Below are 19901 nucleotides of genomic sequence, written 5' to 3'. Positions count from 1 at the left end.
GGAGCTTGAAACTTGTTTCGGATGTCATGTTTAGTGCCTTAAAGGCATTAAAACTTTTTTTTGCAGAAACAGAGCTCTGTGCGGACGCACAAACCTTTGCGCAGGCACACTTCCCTTATTTTTTGTCATTTGTGCGTACGCACAGCTCTGTGTGTATGCACACTCTTTATCACCTTATATGTTTAGGGCACTCGCACCGACTGTGCATGTGCACCCTATGTCTTTTCCCCTTCTGTGCAGCCGCCAAACTTGTGCAATCGCACAAAGAAATACTTTTTTCCCAAAAAAAAACTCCCTGTGCGTGCGCACAGCCTTGTGCGCACGCACAACCTTTGGTAGCACGAATCCCACACCTTCGTACTATTGTACCAGCAAGTGCACTGGGTCGTCCAAGTAATACCTGAGCGAGTCAGGGTCGATCCCACGAGGATTATGGTTTGAAGCAAGCTATGATTATCTTGCAGGTCTTCGTCAGGCAAACCAAAAGGTTGTTGATTTTTTGTCATATATGGAGTTGTATTAGGATTAAAATCAATTATAGGAATACGGTTAAGGATTGGAGTTGCTTTGCCTTTCTGAATTAACTCTGGTATTACTGTCTTCTCTGCTTGTGAGTGATCTCTTCTATGGCAGGCTGTATGTGATCAAAGCCATTGCCCGTGATCATTGATCTCCTCTGCTCCAGATCAAACGCCATTGCCCGTGGTCATTCAATCTGATGGAGGTTGAAGCTCTAGCAGTTCATTCTCTTAGCGATCCTACTCAAAACGCCACAGACAAGGTCGAATCTTTCGGATCAGAGAATGCTGCTTCATTGGATTCTAGCCTATACCACGGAGACCCTAATCTCCCCAAAAATTAGCTGAACTGGTGTCTCGAGAAGTCCACAACGAAGTTGTGGATTAGCCGTCTGAGAGATGTATAAACATAGCTGTTGGCTCATACTTTCTGGCCAGGAATTCGGACGAACTCAAGTAGACGCGGGTGTTTGTTAGGCACGTTCATCTTAGTATGATGAACAGAGCTGATTGTCACTGATCATCCTCTTCACCATGTTGAAGATTGAATATACATCTTAGAATTAATCAAACATGGATCGAAGAAGAAATAGTAATACTTTTATTAATTCATAGGACTCAGCAGGGCTCCTCCCCTCAACCTAGGAGGTTTAGAAACTCATATTGATGTGAAAAACAAAGTGATACACGAAATTAGGCTGAATGATGGGCAAAAGATCCTTAACAAAGTGTGATCTTCTACTTTAAATACTAAACTAATGACTAGTAAGGGTAAATCAGTCTTTTTAGTGCTAAAATCTAGTTCTGAGGCCTACTTAGTGAGTGTTTGGGCTGAGCTTTGATGGGATCCACGTGCTATGAGGTCTCTAGGGCATGGAACGCCAGCTAGGGGGTCCTCTCTGGTTGTTTGGACGCTGGGCTCTGCTCTTTGGGCGATGGACGCCTGGAAAGGGGTAGGAAGCTGGCGTTGGACACCAGTTTTGGGCCTTCTAATCCGAAGCAAAGTATGGACTATTATATATTGCTGGAAATCTCTGGAAGTCATATTTTCATAGATGTTGAGAGCGCTTCATTTAGACTTCTGTAGCTCCAGAAAAGCTCTACCGAGTGCAAGGATGTCAGATCCGGACAACATCTGCAGTGCTTTCTCTATCTCTAAATCAGACTTTTGCTCTAGCTCCTCAATTTCAGACAGAAAATACCTGAAATTTCACAAAAACTCATAGTATAATTCAAAAATGTGAATTTAACACTAAAACCGATGAAAACTTAGTAAAAACTAAACAAAACATACTAAAAACTATATGAAAATGATGCCAAAAAGCGTACAAAATATTCGCTCATCAACCTTTAACACCCCTCATGTTCGTAGTACTCGCACACTAGTGTGCGTGTGAACCCCCTTAGTTTTCCCTAGTGTTCGTGCACATACCCCTTTTTTCCCTTGTGTGTGCCCGCACAACACTTTGTGCGTACGCACGAGGCGCTTTTTGAACGTTAATTCGAAAGGGGATATGCATCGTGCCTTCAGAACCCCTCTCCAAACCCCATCTTCTTCTTTCTCTGACCCAACCCCCAAAACACCACCACCCAAACCACCCAATCACCTCTGTCCGTCCGACAACCCTACCACCGGCGACCATCGTCGCCCACCCTCTACCCCTTCCTTCTTCTCTTTCTTTCCCCATTTTCCCATTTCTTCTTTTTACTGCGCGACGTCGCCCCTGTCTCGCGATAGCATCTGCTCCGCGTCCTCCCTTTCCGGTGAGTGCCCACTAGCAGCAGCGAAGTTTTGTGCCGCTATGCCACTACTGTTCCCTACCCCCCCCCCCCCCCGGTTCTTCTTCGTTCTCATTAACGCAGGTTCCACACTTTCCCTGCCCCTTGTTCCATCTATTTTATTTATTTATTTTTTAAATTGCTTTTGATTCTGATTTTTAGTGTTAAAATAGGTTTAGATTAGTTAATTTGTGTTTTCTGGATTAAATGTTGGCTGATTGATATTTCTGGTTGATTGCTGCTTATGTTGAACTGAAATTCACCGTTTTGAATGATGCACACCACATGTTTGATATATTGCCTAAGAGAAATTTTTTTGTTCAAACCTTATGTTTGGCCAGTGATGAGCGGATAATTTATACGCTTTTTGGCATTATTTTTACATAGCTTTTAGTATGTTTTAGTTACTTTTTATTATATTTTTATTAGTTTTTATGCAAAAATCACATTTCTGGACTTTACTATGAGTTTGTGTATTTTTCTGTAATTTCAGATATTTTCTAGCTGAAATTGAGGGACATGAGCAAAAGTCTGATTCCGAGGCTGAGAAAGGACTGCAGATGCTGTTGGATTCTGACCCTCCTGCACTCAAAGTAAATTTTCTGGAGCTACAGAAGACCAATTCGCAAGCTCTCAATTGCGTTGGAAAGTAGACATCTTGGGCTTTCCAGCAATTTATAATAGTCCATACTTTGCCCGAGATTTGATGGCCCAAACTGGCATTAAACACCAGCCAGAGACCCTTTTCTGGCGTAAAACGCCTGAACTGGCACCAGAACTGGAGTTAAACGCCCAAACTGGCACCAAGCTGGTGTTTAACTCTAGAAAAGGCCTATGCACATGTAAAGCTCAACGCTCAGCCCAAGCACACACCAGGTGGGCCCCGAAAGTGGATTTCTGCATTATCTGCACTTAGTTACTTATTTTCTGTAATCCTTAGTAACTAGTTTAGTATAAATAGCACGTTTTACTATTGTATTCAAGATCGAGATTTTTGGATTTTGGAGGCTGGCCATTCAGCCATGCCTAGACCTTTTTCTCTTATGTAATTTCCAACGGTGGAGTTTCTAAACCTCATAGATTCAGGTGCGGAGCTCTACTGTTCTTCATGAATTAATGCAAGTACTATTGTTTCTCTTTCAAATCACGCTTACTTCTTCTCCAAGATATACTCACGTACTTAATTCAGTTAAGTCAGAATGAAGGGGTGACCCGTGACAATCACCCACTATCTTCGTTACTCGCTAAGCTAAGATCCGCGTGCCTAACAACCACAAGCGGTCTACATGATGTTCAACGTAGTCATTGGACAACAGCCGGAGTATAGTCTCTTGGGTCTCTGATTCACGGACTGAGTCTGTGAGATTAGAACCTTCGTGGTAGAGGCTAGAACCAATTGGCAGCATTCCTGAGATCCAAAAGGTCTAAACCTTGTCTGTGGTATTCCGAGTAGGATCTGGGAAGGGATGACTGTGACGAACTTCAAACTCGTGAATGTTGGGCGCAGTGACACTGTGCAAAAGGATAGAGAGATCCTATTCTGGCACAAGTGAGAACCAATAGATGATTAGCCGTGCGGTAGCTGTACCTTGTATTTTTCATCCGAGACGAGAAATCCGACAATTGATTAGCCGTGCAGAAACCGTACTTGGACCATTTTTACTGAGAGGATCATACAGCTTGCCATGGAAGGGAGCACGCATAATTGGATGAAGACAATAAGAAAGCAAAGGTTCAGATGCAACAAAGCATCTCCAAACGCTTATCTGAAATTCCAACCAATGAATTACATAAGTATCTTTATTTTAATTTACGTTTTATTTATCTTTCAATTATCAAAACTCATAACCAATTGAATCTGCCTGACTAAGATTTACAGGATGATCATAGCTTGCTTCAAGCCGACAAAATTCCGTGGGATCGACCCTTACTCGCGTAAGGTTTTATTACTTGGATGACCCAGTGCACTTGCTGGTTAGTTGTACCGGAGTTGTGAAAAGTGTGATCACAATTCCGTGCACCAAGTTTTTGGCGCCGTTGCCGGGGATTGTTCGAGTTTGAACAACTGACGGTTTATCTTGTTTCTTAGATTGTGTAATTTTATTTTATGTTTAAGCTTTTTTATTTTTATTTTTGAAAAAAAAATTTAAGAATGAATTCTAGAGCTTCATGAGATATGTTGAAGCCTGGCTGACTGTTAAGCCATGTCTAATCTTTTAGACTGAGGTTTCCACTTTCCATTGTAGAAAGGACATGTCTGTATTTGTTATGCTAAAGCTTGGCTGGTCATTTGGCCATGTTTAATTCTTTTGGACCGAAGCTTTAGACTAACATTACATGAATCCTGAAATTCTTATTAAAAATTTTGAATTTCTTTATTTTCTTTTTCCAAAATAATTTCGAAAAAAATACAAAAAAATTTTAATAAAATCATAAAAACCAAAAAAATTTTATGTTTCTTGTTTGAGTCTTGTGCCAAATTTTAAGTTTGGTGTCAATTGCATGTTTTTAATTTTTCTTAAATTTTTGAAAATTCATCATGTGTTTTTTCATGATCTTCAAGTTGTTCTTGATGATTTTCTTTGTTTGATCTTTACATTTTCTTGTTTTGTGTCTTTTCTTGTTTTTCATATACATTTTCAAATTGTTAGTGTCCCTAGTACAAAAGTTCTTATGTTTGGTGTCTTGCATGTCTTTCTTTTCTTAAGAATTTTCAAAAATATGTTCTTGATGTTCATCATGATCTTCAAAGTGTTCTTGGTGTTCATCTTGACATTCAAAGTGTTCTTGCATGCATTATTTGTTTTGATCTTAAATTTTTATGTTTTGTTTCATTTTGTTGTTTTTCTCTCTCCTCATTAAAAATTCAAAAGTAAAAAAAATATCTTTTTCATATTCTTCTCATAATTTTCGAAATTTTGAGTTGACTTGGTCAAAAAAATTTTAAAATTTAGTTGTTTTTTGTTAGTCAAGTCAAAATTTCAATTTAAAAACTTTATCTTTTCAAATCTTTTTCAAAAATCAATTATTTTTAATTTTCTTATTCAATTCTTTTTCAATATAAATTTCAATCATATCTTTTTCAAAATTTAAAAATCTTTTTCTAACTTCTTATCTTTTCAAAAATTTGACTTTCAAACCTTTTCAGCTAATTACTTGATTTGTTTGTTTTAATTTAAAAAAAAGAGGTTTACTATTTCTTATCTTTTTCAAAACCACCTAACTACTTTTCTCTCTCATTAATTTCGAAAACTAACTAATAAAATTTTCAAAAATCTTTTTAATTAATTAATGTATTTAGTTTTCAATTTGCTTTTATTCCTTTTCTTAAATTTCGAATTCTAACTTATAATTAAAAAAAAACAAAAATATTTTTCTTTTCTTTTAATTAATATTCGAATACTCTCTCTCTCTTCTTTTTCTATTTATCTATTTAATCACTAACACTTCTCTTCTACTCATAATTCGAACCCCTCTCTCTTCTCTCTGTTCAAATTACTCATCTCCTCTCTCTTCTCATTCTTCTATTCTTCTACTCTTATACTCACATAAAGGAATCTCTATACTGTGACATAGAGGATTTCACTACTCTCTTTGTTCTCTTCTTTTTTCATATGAGCAGGAACAAGGATAAGGACATTCTTGTTGAAGCTGATCCTGAACCTGAAAGGACTCTGAAGAGGAAGCTAAGAGAAGCTAAAGCACAACACTCCGGAGAAGACCTTACAGCAAATTTTGAAAAAGAAGCAGACATGGCAGCCGAACCCAACAACAATGGTGGAGATGCAAGGAAGATGCTTGGTGACTTTACTGCACCAACTTCCGATTTCTATGGAAGAAGTGATGAGCGGATAATTTATACACTTTTTGGCATTATTTTTACATAGTTTTTAGTATGATTTAGTTAGTTTTTATTATGTTTTTATTAGTTTTTATGCAAAATTCACATTTCTGGACTTTACTATGAGTTTGTGTGTTTTTCTGTGATTTCAGGTATTTTATGGCTGAAATTGAGGGACCTGAGCAAATTCTGATTCAGAGGCTGAAAAAGGACTACAGATGCTGTTGGATTCTGACCTCCCTGCACTCAAAATGGATTTTTTGGAGCTACAGAAGTCCAAATGGCACGCTCTCAATTGCGTTGGAAAGTAGACATCCAGGGCTTTCTAGCAATATATAATAGTTCATACTTTGTCCGTGTTTAGATGATGCAAACTGGCGTTCAACGCCAGTTCTCTGCCCTATTCTGGTGTTAAACGCCAGAAAGAGGTTACAAGTTGGAGTTAAACGCCCAAAACAGGTTACAACCTGGCGTTTAACTCCAGAAACAGCCTAGGCACATGTAAAGCTCAAGTCTCAGCCCCAGCACACACCAAGTGGGACCCAGAAGTGGATTTATGCACTATCTATCATAGTTTACTCATTTTTCGGTAAACCTAGGTTACTAGTTTTGTATTTAAACAACTTTTGGAGATTTATTTTGTACCTCATGATATTTTCACGTTTTACATTGTATCTCTACGGCATGAGTCTCTAAACTCCATGATTGGGGGTGACGAGCTCTGCTGTATCTCGATGAATTAATGCAATTACTTTTGTTTTCTATTCAATCACGCTTGTTTCTATTCTAAGATACTCGCTTGTACTTAACCGTGATGAATGTGATGATCCATGACACTCATCATCATTCTCAACCTATGAACGTGTGCCTGACAACCACTTCCGTTTTACCTTAGATTGAGTGTGTATCTTTTAGCCTCTTGGTTCATGATCAAAGTCTTCGTGGTATAGGCTAGGATTATTGGCAGCCATTCCTGAGATCTGGAAAGTCTGAACCTTGTCTGTGGTATTCCGAGTAGGATCTGGGAGGGGATGACTGTGACGAGCTTCAAACTCACGAGTGCTCGGCGTAGTGACAGACGCAGAAAGATCAATGGATCCTATTCCAACATGAGTGAGAACCGACAGATGATTAGCTGTGCGGTGACAGCGCATTTGGACCATTTTCACTGAGAGGATGGATGGTAACCATTGACAACGGTGATCTACCAACGTACAGCATGCCATGGAAGGAGACCTGCGTGCGTAAAAAAGAAGACAGTAGGAAAGCAGAGATTCAGAAGACAGAGCATCTCTAAAACCTCAATCTGTTCTCCATTACTGCATAACAAGTACTATTTAATTTATGCTTTTTACTCTTCATAAATATAATCACTCTTATCATTGATTTCCTGACTAAGAATTACAAAATAACCATAGCTTGCTTCAAGCCGAAAATCTCCGTGGGATCGACCATTACTCACGTAAGGTATTACTTGGACGACCCAGTGCACTTGCTGGTTAGTGGTACGAGTTATGAAAAGTGTGATTTACAATTCGTGCACTAAGTTTTTGGCGCCGTTGCCGGGGATTGTTCGAGTTTGGACAACTGACGGTTTATTTTGTTGCTTAGATTAGGAAAAATTTATCTTTTTAGTTTAGAGTCACTAAAATTGCGTCTTCTATTATTGTTTTTGGTTGAAATTTTTTGAATCCTTATTTTCTCTTTTTAAATTTTTCGAAAATTTTTATAAACTAATAATTGAGTTTTTCTGTTTGAGTTTAGTTTCATATTTTAAGTTTGGTGTCAATTGCATGTTTTTATTTTCTTTTAAATTTTCGAATTTGTGTTCTTAGTTCTTTCTTAATCTTCAAGATGTTCTTGTCTATTTTCCTTGTTCGATCTTTAGTTTTTCTTGTTTTGTGTTTTTTTCTTGTTTTTCTTGTGCATTTTCGAATTATTAGTATCCAAAATATATAAAAAAAAAATTTATACATTAACTACTTTTTTTAAAAAAAAAAACACTTTAAATTTATAGCTCAATTGGCTAGAGCAGTGTGCTTATGTTCTTTGTAATTGGGAATTTTCCTTTTAAAACTTTTTCAAAAATAATTTTTCTTTGATTAAATCTCATGTCAAACTTTTAAGTTTGGTGTTCTCTTGTTAATTTTTTATTTTCGAAAAATTAGTTTTAGTTTTCTAAAAGTTTTATGTTTGGTGTTCTTTTTATGTTCTTGTGAGTCTTCAAAGTGTTCTTGAGGCTTCTTTGTGTTTCGATCTTAAAATCTTTAAGTTTGGTGTTCCTTGGTGTTTTCCCTCCAAAACTTTCGAAAAACAAGGAGCATTAGATCTAAAAATTTTATGTCTTGTGTCATTTTATTGTTTTTCTCTTTCCTCATTAAATTCAAAAATATCTTTTCTCTTTAATTTAAATTGAATCTTCGAAAATTACTTTTAAAAATTCAGATTTTTATTTTAAAAATAAAATCTTTTCAAAATTCAAAATCTTTTTCAAAAATCATATCCAAAGTTTTTCAAATCTTCTCAACTAAGCAATTATTTTCACTTTCAAATTTATTTTTTCTCTAAGTTTTCGAAATTTACATTTTAATTTCTAATTACTTTATTTTATTTTATCTTATCATTTTTATTTATCTTAATAATTTGGTTTGTTCTACTTCAATAAAATAAAAACAAAAATATATTTTCTTTGCAATTCATATCAATTCCATTTTATCCATCATGGATCTAAGTGGAAATGAACAGTCCAGAAGGACTCTGGGGTCATATGCTAATCCCACTACTACTGCATATGGGAGTAGTATCTGTATACCTCCCATCAAAGCAGGCAGTTTTGAACTAAATCCTCAGCTCATTGTCATGGTGCAGCAAAACTGCCAGTATTCCGGTCTCCCGCAGGAAGAACCTACTGAGTTTCTGGCATAATTCTTGCAAATTGCTGACACAGTACGTGACAAGGAGGTAGATGAGGATGTATACAGGCTATTACTGTTTCCATTTGCTGTAAAAGATCAAGCTAAAAGGTGGTTAAATAACCAACCCACATCAAGCATAAGGACATGGAAACAGTTATCAGACAAATTCCTGAATCAATATTTCCCTCCAAAAAGGATGACACAGCTAAGGCTGGACATCCAAGGCTTTAAACAAGAGGATGATGAATCCTTTTATAATGCCTGGGAAAGGTACAGAGGGATGCTAAGGAAATGTCCCTCTAAAATGTTTTCAGAGTGGGTGCAATTAGACATCTTCTACTATGGGCTTACAGAAGGAGCTCAGATATCTCTAGACCACTCAGCTGGTGGATCTATACACATGAGAAAAACTATTGAAGAGGCTCAAGAGCTTATTGATATAGTGGGTCCCCCATAAAAGAAGAAGCCAAAGCAGTGTCTACTGAACTTGGTCCTCCAGAACAAGTTGCTGAACTTAATCAACAATTGTGCTTTCTAACAAAACAGCTAGTAGAATTCAAGGAGATGCTACAAGACACTAAAAATGCTAATAAAAATATGGGGGCACAATTGAATCAGACAAAACAGCAGTTATCAAAGCAGATAACAGAAAAATGCCAGGCAGTTCAATTAAGAAGTGGGAAAACATTAAATACCTCACTTCAGAGCAGCAGAAAGCCAAGGAAAGAACAACTGAGGTTGAGGAATACAAAGCCAAGATACCTTATCCTCAAAAACTCTACCAGGAGGAGCAGGATAAGCAATTTGCCTGCTTTGCAGACTATCTCAGGACTCTTGAAATAAAGATTCCATTTGCAGAGGCACTTGAGCAAATACCCTCTTATGCCAAGTTCATGAAAGAGATCTTGAGTCATAAGAAGGATTGGAGAGAAACTGAAAGAGTTATCCTCACTGACGAATGCAGTGCAGTCATTCTGAAAAGCTTCCCAGAAAAGCTTAAAGATCCTAGGAGCTTTATGATACCATGCATATTAGAGGATAATTACACCAAGACAGCTTTATGTGATCTTGGGGCAAGCATCAACCTAATACCTACATCCACTATCAGAAAGCTTGGTCTAACTGAAGAAGTTAAACCAACCCGGATATGTCTCCAACTTGCTGATAGCTCCATTAAATACCCATCAGGCGTGATTGAAGACATGATTGTCAGGGTTGGGCCATTCGCCTTCCCCACTGACTTTGTAGTGCTGGAAATGGAGGAGCACAAGAGTGCTTCTCTCATTCTAGGAAGACCTTTCTTAGCAACTGGACGAACTCTCATTGATGTCCAAAAGGGGGAAGTAACCCTGAGAGTCAATGAGGATGAGTTTAAGTTGAATGCTTTCAAAGCCATGCAGCATCCAAACACACCAAAAGACTGCATGAAAGTTGATCTTATTGACTCTTTGGTAGAGGAGATCAACATGGCTGAGAGTCTCGAATCAGAGCTGGAGGACATCTTTAAAGATGTTCAGCCTGATCTGGAGGATTCAGAGGAATTGAAAGATCCTCTGAAACTTCCTCAGGAAGAGGAAAAACCTCCTAAACCCGAGCTCAAACCATTACTACCATCCCTGAAATATGTATTTCTGGGAGAAGGTGACACTTTTCCGGTGATCATAAGCTCTGCTTTAAATCCCCTGGAAGAGGAAGCGCTACTTCAAGTGCTAAGGACACACAAGACAGCTCTTGGGTGGTCCATAAGTGATCTTAAGGGCATCAGCCCAACAAGATACATGTACAAGATCCTATTGGAGGACGATGCTAAGCCAGTAGTTCAACCACAGAGGCGGCTAAATCCAGCCATGAAGGAAGTTGTGCAGAAAGAGGTCACCAAGTTACTGGAGGCTGGGATTATTTATCCTATTTCTGATAGCCCCTGGGTGAGCCCTGTCCAAGTTGTCCCGAAAAAGGGAGGCATGACAGTGGTTCATAATGAAAAAAATGAACTGGTTCCTACAAGAACAGTTACAGGGTGGCGCATGTGTATTGACTATAGAAGGCTCAATACAGCCACCAGAAAGGATCATTTTCCTTTACCATTCATAGACCAGATGCTAGAAAGACTAGCAGGTCATGATTATTACTGCTTTTTGGATGCCTATTTAGGCTACAACCAAATTGCAGTAGATCCCCAGGATCAAGAGAAAATAGCATTCACATGTCCATCTGGAGTATTTGCCTACAGAAGGGTGCCATTTGGGCTGTGTAATGCACCTGCAACTTTTCAGAGAAGCATGCTCTCTATTTTCTCTGATATGGTGGAAAAATTCCTGGAAGTCTTCATGGATGACTTCTCAGTATATGGAGACTCATTCAGCTCCTGTCTTGATCACCTGACACTGGTTTTGAAAAGATGCCAAGAGACTAACCTGGTTTTAAACTGGGAAAAATGTCACTTTATGGTGACTGAAGGGATTGTCCTTGGGCACAAGATTTTGAACAAGGGAATAGAGGTGGATCAAGCTAAGGTAGAGGTAATTGAAAAATTACCACCACCTACTAATGTTAAGGCAATCAAAAGCTTTTTGGGGCATGCAGGATTCTATAGAAGGTTTATAAAGGATTTTTCAAAAATTGCAAAACCTCTGAGCAACCTGCTAGCTGCTGACATTCCATTTGTGTTTGACACAGAGTGTCTGCAGGCGTTTGAAACTCTGAAAGCTAAACTGGTCACAGCACCAGTTATTTCTGCACCAGACTGGACATTATCATTCGAATTAATGTGTGATGCCAGTGACCATGCCATTGGTGCAGTATTGGGGCAGAGGTATGACAAGCTTCTGCATGTCATTTATTATGCTAGCCGTGTTTTAAATGATGCCTAGAAAAATTACACAACCACAAAAAAAAATTTCTTGCAGTGGTTTATGCCATTGACAAGTTTAGATCATACTTAGTAGGATCAAAAGTGATTGTGTACACTGACCATGCTGCTCTTAAATATCTACTTACAAAGCAGGATTTAAAACCCATGCTCATAAGATGGGTGTTGCTTCTGCAAGAGTTTGATATAGAAATAAGAGACAAAAAAGAGACGGAAAACCAAGTGGTTGATCATCTGTCCCGGATAGAACCAGTAGAAGGGGCGTCTTTTCCCTCTATTGAAATCTCTGAAACCTTTTCGGATGAGCATTTGTTCGCCATTCAGGAAACACCATGGTTTGCAGACATTGCAAACTATAAAGCTGCAAGGTTCATACCCAAGGAGTACAGCAGGCAACATAAGAAAAAATTAATTACTGATGCAAAGTACTACTTGTGGGATGAACCCTATCTCTTTAAGAGATGTGTAGACAGAATAATCCGAAGGTGTGTGCCTAGAAAAGAAGCACAGAAGATCTTATGGCATTGCCATGGGTCACAATATGGAGGCCATTTCAGAGGTGAGCGAACAGCCACCAAGGTCCTCCAATGTGGCTTCTACTGGCCTAACCTCTATAGAGATTCCCGAGAGTTTGTACGTAACTGTGACAGCTGCCAGAGAGCTGGTAATCTGCCTCATGGTTACGCCATGCCTCAACAAGGAATCTTGGAGATTGAGTTGTTTGATGTATGGGGTATTGACTTCATGGGGCCTTTTCCACCATCATACTCAAACACTTATATTCTGGTGGCAGTCGACTATGTATCCAAATGGGTAGAGGCCATTGCCACACCCACTAATGATACTAAGACAGTGCTGAAGTTCCTCCAGAAACATATCTTCAGCAGGTTTGGTGTCCCTAGAGCACTAATTAGTGATGGGGGCACCCACTTCTTCAACAAACAGCTTTACTCTGCTATGGTCCGGTATGGAATTAGTCACAAGGTGGCAACTCCATATCATCCACAGACAAACAGGCAAGCTGAAGTCTTTAATAGAGAACTAAAAAGAATCCTGGAACAGACTGTATGCACCCATAGACAGGATTGGCGAGAAGCTTGGATGATGCTCTATGGGCTTACAGAACAACATTCAAGACTCCTATAGGGACCTCTCCATACCAGCTTGTGTATGGTAAGGCCTGCCATCTGCCCGTGGAAATGGAGCACAAAGCCTACTGGGCAACCAGATTCCTAAACTTTGATGCCAAATTAGCTGGAGAAAAAAGATTGCTCCAGCTGAATGAGCTAGAGGAATTCAGACTCACCGCTTTCGAAAATGCCAAGCTTTACAAAGAGAAAGCAAAAAGGTGACATGACAGAAAGTTGTCATCTAGAGTCTTTGAACCAGGACAGAAGGTTCTGCTGTTTAACTCTAGGCTCAGGCTATTCCCCGGGAAACTGAAATCCCGGTGGAGGGAACCATATGTGATCACAAGTGTGTCACCATATGGCTATGTGGAGCTTCAAGACATTGATTCTAATAAGAAGTTCATTGTTAATGGACAAAGAATTAAGCATTATCTTGAAGGCAATGTTGAGCAAGAGTGCTCAAGGCTGAGGCTAGATTAAAAGCTCAGCAAGGTCCAGCTAAAGACAATAAAGAAGTTCTTGATGGGAGGCAACCCAGCCATTAGCAAAGCTTTTTATTTATTTATTTGTCTATTTTTAATTATAAAAGTTTAATATAAATAATCTTCAAGGTAAAGAATTAATTGCATAATTTCACAGGGTTACAAAAGGATTCAGAATACAAAACAGGGAGAAGGAGCTCACTGGCAAGAAAATGCCAGTAAGAGGTATATTTGGGTGTTAAACGCCCAAAAGAAGCATCTAATGGGCGTTTAACGCCAGTAATGATACCTTTTTGGGCGTTAACTGGGCGTTTAACGCCATACCTGCAGCATCTTGGGCGTTCAGAAAAAATGCCCAGTGATGAAAGATTTTTGGCGTTTAACGCCAGCCAGAAGCAACAGCTGGGCGTTAAACGCCCAGAATAGGCTACAGATGGGCGTTAAACGCCCAAAACAAGCAGCAGTTGGGCGTTTAACGCCAGGATTGTGGAGGGGAGGAAGTTTTTGTTCCCAACTTGATTTTTTTTCAAAATTTTATATTTCCATCCATTTTTCTTATATAAACATGTTCCCATACTTTTAATTTTCAAACTTTTTCCAAAAATTTTTAAAATATCTTAATCCTAAAATTAAATCTTTCTCAATTCTTCTTCAACCTCTTCTCAAATCTTTTTAAAAAAAAACAAATCTATCTTTTTCAAATTTTTTTTTTCAAACTCATCAATATCTATTTCAAATCTTCACAATTTTTTTAGAACAAATCTATCTTTTTCTAATATCTTTCATATCTTTTCAATTTTAAATTACATCTTTTCCTATCTTACTTATCTTTCCCAAATCACATTTTCTATCATATCTTTTTAAAAGATTTTCGAAAACCCAGCCCCCTCCCCTTTAAATCCTCATTCGGCCTCCCCTCTTTAAACATTCGAACTTGGCTCTCCCTCTATCCCTCTCCTTTCTTTTCTTTTGCTTGAGGACAAGCAAACCTCTAAGTTTGGTGTGTTTATCTGTGATCACTAAGCCAATACCCACCAAGATCATGGCTCCTAAGGGAAAACAAACCAACTCAAGAGGCAAAAAAGAGAATATTCCAAAACCACTTTGGAATCAAGGGAAGTTCTTAACCAAAGAACATTCAGACCATTACTACAAAATAATGGGTCTAAGGTCAGTGATCCCAGAAGTTAAATTCGATCTGAAAGAAGACGAATATCCGGAGATCCAAGAGAAAATTCGAAATAGGAGCTGGGAAGTCCTAGCTCATCCTGAAACAAAGGTGGGAAGAAACATGGTTCAGGAATTTTACTCTAATCTGTGGCAGATAGATAGGCAAAGAATAGCTGAAACCGCATTCTATGACTATCGAACTCTGGTCAGAGGGAAGATTGTTCACACCCATCCTGACAAAATAAGGGAGATCTTCAAGCTACCTCAACTGGAAGATGAGCCAGACTCCTTTAATAGGAGAATGATGAGACCAAATCAGAGCTTGGACAAAATCCTAGAAGACATATGCCTCCCTGGAGCCAAATGGACAACCAACACAAAGGGTGTCCCAAACCAACTCAAAAGAGGAGATCTCAAACCAGTCACTAGAGGCTGGCTGGACTTCATTGGGCGCTCTATATTGCCCACTAGCAATCGCTCTGAAGTCACCATCAAAAGAGCAGTGATGATTCATTGTATTATGCTGGAAAAAGAAGTGGAAGTTCATCAGCTGATTTCTTGTGAGCTTTACAAAATTGCAAACAAGAACTCCAAAGATGCCAAATTGGCTTATCCAAGCTTGATCTCTCTGTTATGTAAAGATGCTGGAGTAAAAATGGGAGTAGATGAGTATATTTCAGTTGAGCAACCAATCACCAAAAATTCAATGGAAGGACAAGTGCAGGACGACCCCATCAAGAGGAGAGCACAGGAGTTCATCCCGGAAATTCCTCAATTTGAATACTAAGGGCGCCTAGAAGCATCTATCACCAAGTTGCAAGAAGCTATGGATCAACTGAAGGAAGAACAGCAAAATCAAAACAGCATGCTCTGCAAACTGCTTAGGGAACAAGAAGAGTAAGGGCGTGAACTGAAAGAACTGATGCGCCAGAAGCTATCTCTTGAAGGGCCAAGCACCCCACAGACTAAAGAGGCATCTACCTCCCAAAGCAAAGGTTGTTGAGTCCTAACTCTGTGATAACCTTTTATCTATTTCAAGAGTATATGAGTCTTAGAATTAGAGTCATTTGTCTTTATATCTTTAATTTCCTTTCTTTTATTACTAATTGTCTGCTTTTTATGCCTATTTTATATTATTTCTATTAAATAATGAAAAAAGATTAGAGTCTATGCCTTAAGGTTATGAATGTCCTACGAATCCATCACCTTTCTTAAATGAAAAATATTTTAATTACCAAAGAACAAGAAGTACATGATTCCGAATTCATCCTTGAAACTAGTTTAATTATTTTGATGTGGTGACAATACTTTCTATTTTCTGAATGAATGCTTGAACAGTGCATATGTCTTTTGAAATTGTTGTTTATGAATGTTAAATATGTTGGCTCTTGAAAGAATGATGAAAAAGAAGACATGTTATTTGATAATCTGAAAAATCATAAAAATGATTTTTGAAGCAAGAAAAAGCAGTGAATACAAAAGCTTGCAAAAAAAAATGGCGAAAAAAAGAAAAAGAAAAAGAAAAAGAAAAAGCAAGCAGAAAAAGCCAAAAGCTCTTTAAACCAAAAGGCAACAGCAAAAAGCCAATAACCCTTAAAACCAAAAGAGTGTGTTTAAGAACCCTGGACACCTCTAATTGGGACTCTAGCAAAGCTGAGTCACAATCTAAAAAGGTTCACCCAATTATGTGTTTGTGGCATTTATGTATCCGGTGGTAATACTGGAAAACAAAGTGCTTAGGGCCACAGCCAAGACTCATAAAGTAGCTGTGTTCAAGAATCAACATACTGAACTAGGAGAGTCAATAACACTATCTGAATTCTGAGTTCCTATAGATGCCAATCATTCTGAACTTCAAGGGATAAAGTGAGATGCCAAAACTGTTCAGAGGCAAAAAGCTACTAGTCCCGCTCATTTAATTGGAGCTAAGTTTCATTGATATTTTGGAGTTTATAGTATATTCTCTTCTTTTTATCCTATGTGATTTTTAGTTTCTTGGGGACAAGCAACAATTTAAGTTTGATGTTGTGATGAGCGGATAATTTATACGCTTTTTGGCATTGTTTTTACATAGTTTTTTGTATGATTTAGTTAGTTTTTATTATGTTTTTATTAGTTTTTATGCAAAATTCACATTTCTGGACTTTACTACGAGTTTGTGTGTTTTTCTGTGATTTCAGGTATTTTTTGGCTGAAATTGAGGGACCTGAGCAAATTCTGATTCAGAGGCTGAAAAAGGAATGCAGATGCTGTTGGATTCTGAACTTCCTGCACTCGAAATGGATTTTCTAGAGCTACAGGAGTCCACATGGCGCACTCTCAATTGCCTTGGAAAGTAGACATCCAGGGCTTTCCAGCAATATATAATAGTCCATACTTTGCCCGAGTTTAGATGACGCAAACGGGCATTCAACGCTAGTTCTCTGCCCTATTCTGGCGTTAAACGCCAGAAACAGGTTACAAGTTGGAGTTAAACGCCGAAAACAGGTTACAACCTGGCGTTTAACTCCAAAAACAGCCTAGGCACGTGTAAAGCTCAAGTCTCAGCCCCAGCACACACCAAGTGGGACCCGGAAGTGGATTTATGCACTATCTATCATAGTTTACTCATTTTTCTGTAAACCTAGGTTATTAGTTTAGTATTTAAACAACTTTTAGAGATTTATTTTGTACCTCATGACATTTTCACGTTTTACATTGTATCTCTACGGCATGAGTCTCTAAACTCCATGATTGGGGGTGAGGAGCTCTGCTGTGTCTCGATGAATTAATGCAATTACTTCTGTTTTCTATTCAATCACGCTTGTTTCTATTCTAAGATACTCGCTTGTACTTAACCGTGATGAATGTGATGATCTGTGACACTCATCATTATTCTCAACCAATGAACGCGTGCCTGACAACCACTTCCATTCTACCTTAGATTGAGTGTGTATCTCTTAGCCTCTTGGTTCATGATCAGAGTCTTCGTGGTATAGGCTAGGATTATTGGCGGCCATTCCTGATATCCGGAAAGTCTAAACCTTGTCTGTGGTATTCCGAGTAGGATCTGGGAGGGGATGACTGTGACGAGCTTCAAACTCACGAGTGTTGGGCGTAGTGACAGACGCAAAAGGATCAATGGATCCTATTCCAACATGAGTGAGAACCGACAGATGATTAGCCGTGCGGTGACAGCGCATTTGGACCATTTTCACTGAGAGGATGGATGGTAGCCATTGACAACGGTGATCTACCAACATACAGCTTGCCATGGAAGGAGACCTGCGTGCGTGAAGAAGAAGAGAGTAGGAAAGCATAGATTCAGAAGACAGAGCATCTCCAAAACCTCAATCTGTTCTCTGTTACTGCATAACAAGTACTATTTAACTTATGCTTTTTACTCTTCATAAATATAATCACTCTTATCATTGATTTCCTGACTAAGAATTACAAAATAACCATAGCTTGCTTCAAGCCGACAATCTCCGTGGGATCGACCCTTACTCACGTAAGGTATTACTTGGACGACCCAGTGCACTTGCTGGTTAGTGGTACGAGTTGTGAAAAGTGTGATTTACAATTCGTGCACCAAGAAGCATCTCAATTCCTGCAATTGGAGCAAATAACTTTGAGCTTAAGCCTCAATTAGTTTCTCTAATGCAGCAGAATTGCAAGTTTTATGGACTTCCATTGGAAGATCCTCATCAGTTCTTAGCTGAATTCTTGCAAATCTGTGACACTGTTAAGACCAATGGGGTTAATCCTGAGGTCTACAGACTTCTGCTTTTCCCCTTTGCTGTAAGAGACAGAGCTAGGATATGGTTGGACTCACAACCTAAAGAAAGCCTGAATTCTTGGGAAAAATTGGTCAATGCTTTCTTGGCCAAATTCTTTCCACGTCAAAAGATGAGCAAGCTTAGACTGAAAGTCCAAACCTTCAGATAGAAGGAAGGTGAATCCCTCTATGAAGCTTGAGAAAGATACAAGTAATTGATCAGAAGGTGTCCTTCTGACATGCTTTCAGAATGGAGCATCTTATGTGTATTCTATGATGGTCTGTCTGAATTGTCCAAGATGTCATTGGACCACTCTGCTGGTGGATCTCTTCATCTAAAGAAAACACCTACAGAAGCCCAAGAACTCATTGAAATAGTTGCAAATAACCAGTTCATGTATACTTCTGAAAGAAATCCAGTGAATAATGAGATGACTCAGAAGAAAGGAGTTCTTGAGATCGATACTCTGAATGCCATATTGGCTCAGAATAAAATATTGACTCAGCAAGTCAATGTGATTTCTCAGAATTTGACTGGAATGCAAGCTGCATCCGGCAGTACTAAAGAAGCCCCCTCTGAAGGAGAAGCTTATGACCCTGAGAATCCTACAATGGAAGAGGTGAATCGCATGGGAGAATCCATGGAAACACCTATAATCCTTCATGGAGAACTTATCCAAATTTCTCATGGAAGGATCAACAGAAGCCTCAACAAGGCTTCCATAATAATAATGGTGGGAGAAATAGGTTTGGTAATAGCAAGCCTTTTTCATCATCTTCTCAGCAATAGAGAGAGAATTCTGAGCAGAGCCTCTCTGACTTAGCAACCATAGTCTCTGATCTATCTAAGACCACTCTCAGTTTCATGAATGAAACAAGATCTTCCATCAGAAATTTAGAGGCACAAATGGGTCAGCTGAGTAAAAGAGTTACTGAAACTCCTCCTAGTACTCTCCCAAGCAATACAGAAGAGAATCCAAAAGTGAGTGCAAGGCCATAACCATATTCAAAGTGGCCGAACCTGGAGAGAGTAAAAAAAGCAGTGATTTCCAGTGAGGAAGACCTCAATGGACGTCCACTGACCACTAAGGAGTTCCCTAATGAGGAACCAAAGGAATCTAAGGCTCATATAGAGACCATAGAGATTCCATGGAACTTAATGCTGTAGTTCATGAGCTCTAATGAAGATTCTTCCTCTGATGAGGATGAAGATATTGTTGAAGAGCAAGTAGCTCGGTATTTAGGAGCAATCATGAAACTGAATGCCTTGGTTCAACAGAAATTACCTCAGAAGAAACCGGATCCTTGAAAGTTCTTAATACCTTGTACCATAGGCACCATGACCTTTGAGAAGGCTCTGTGTGACCTGGGGTCAGGGATAAACCTCATGCCACTCTCTGTAATAGAGAAACTAGGGATCTTTGAGGTACAAGCTGCAAG

The sequence above is a fragment of the Arachis ipaensis genome, chromosome B1 (assembly GCF_059453495.1).
Source record: "Arachis ipaensis isolate K30076 ecotype BB chromosome B1, ASM5945349v1, whole genome shotgun sequence".
Classification (NCBI taxonomy): domain Eukaryota; kingdom Viridiplantae; phylum Streptophyta; class Magnoliopsida; order Fabales; family Fabaceae; genus Arachis; species Arachis ipaensis.
The sequence above is the reverse complement of the archived record's forward strand: the minus strand, read 5'-3'. Positions refer to the sequence as shown.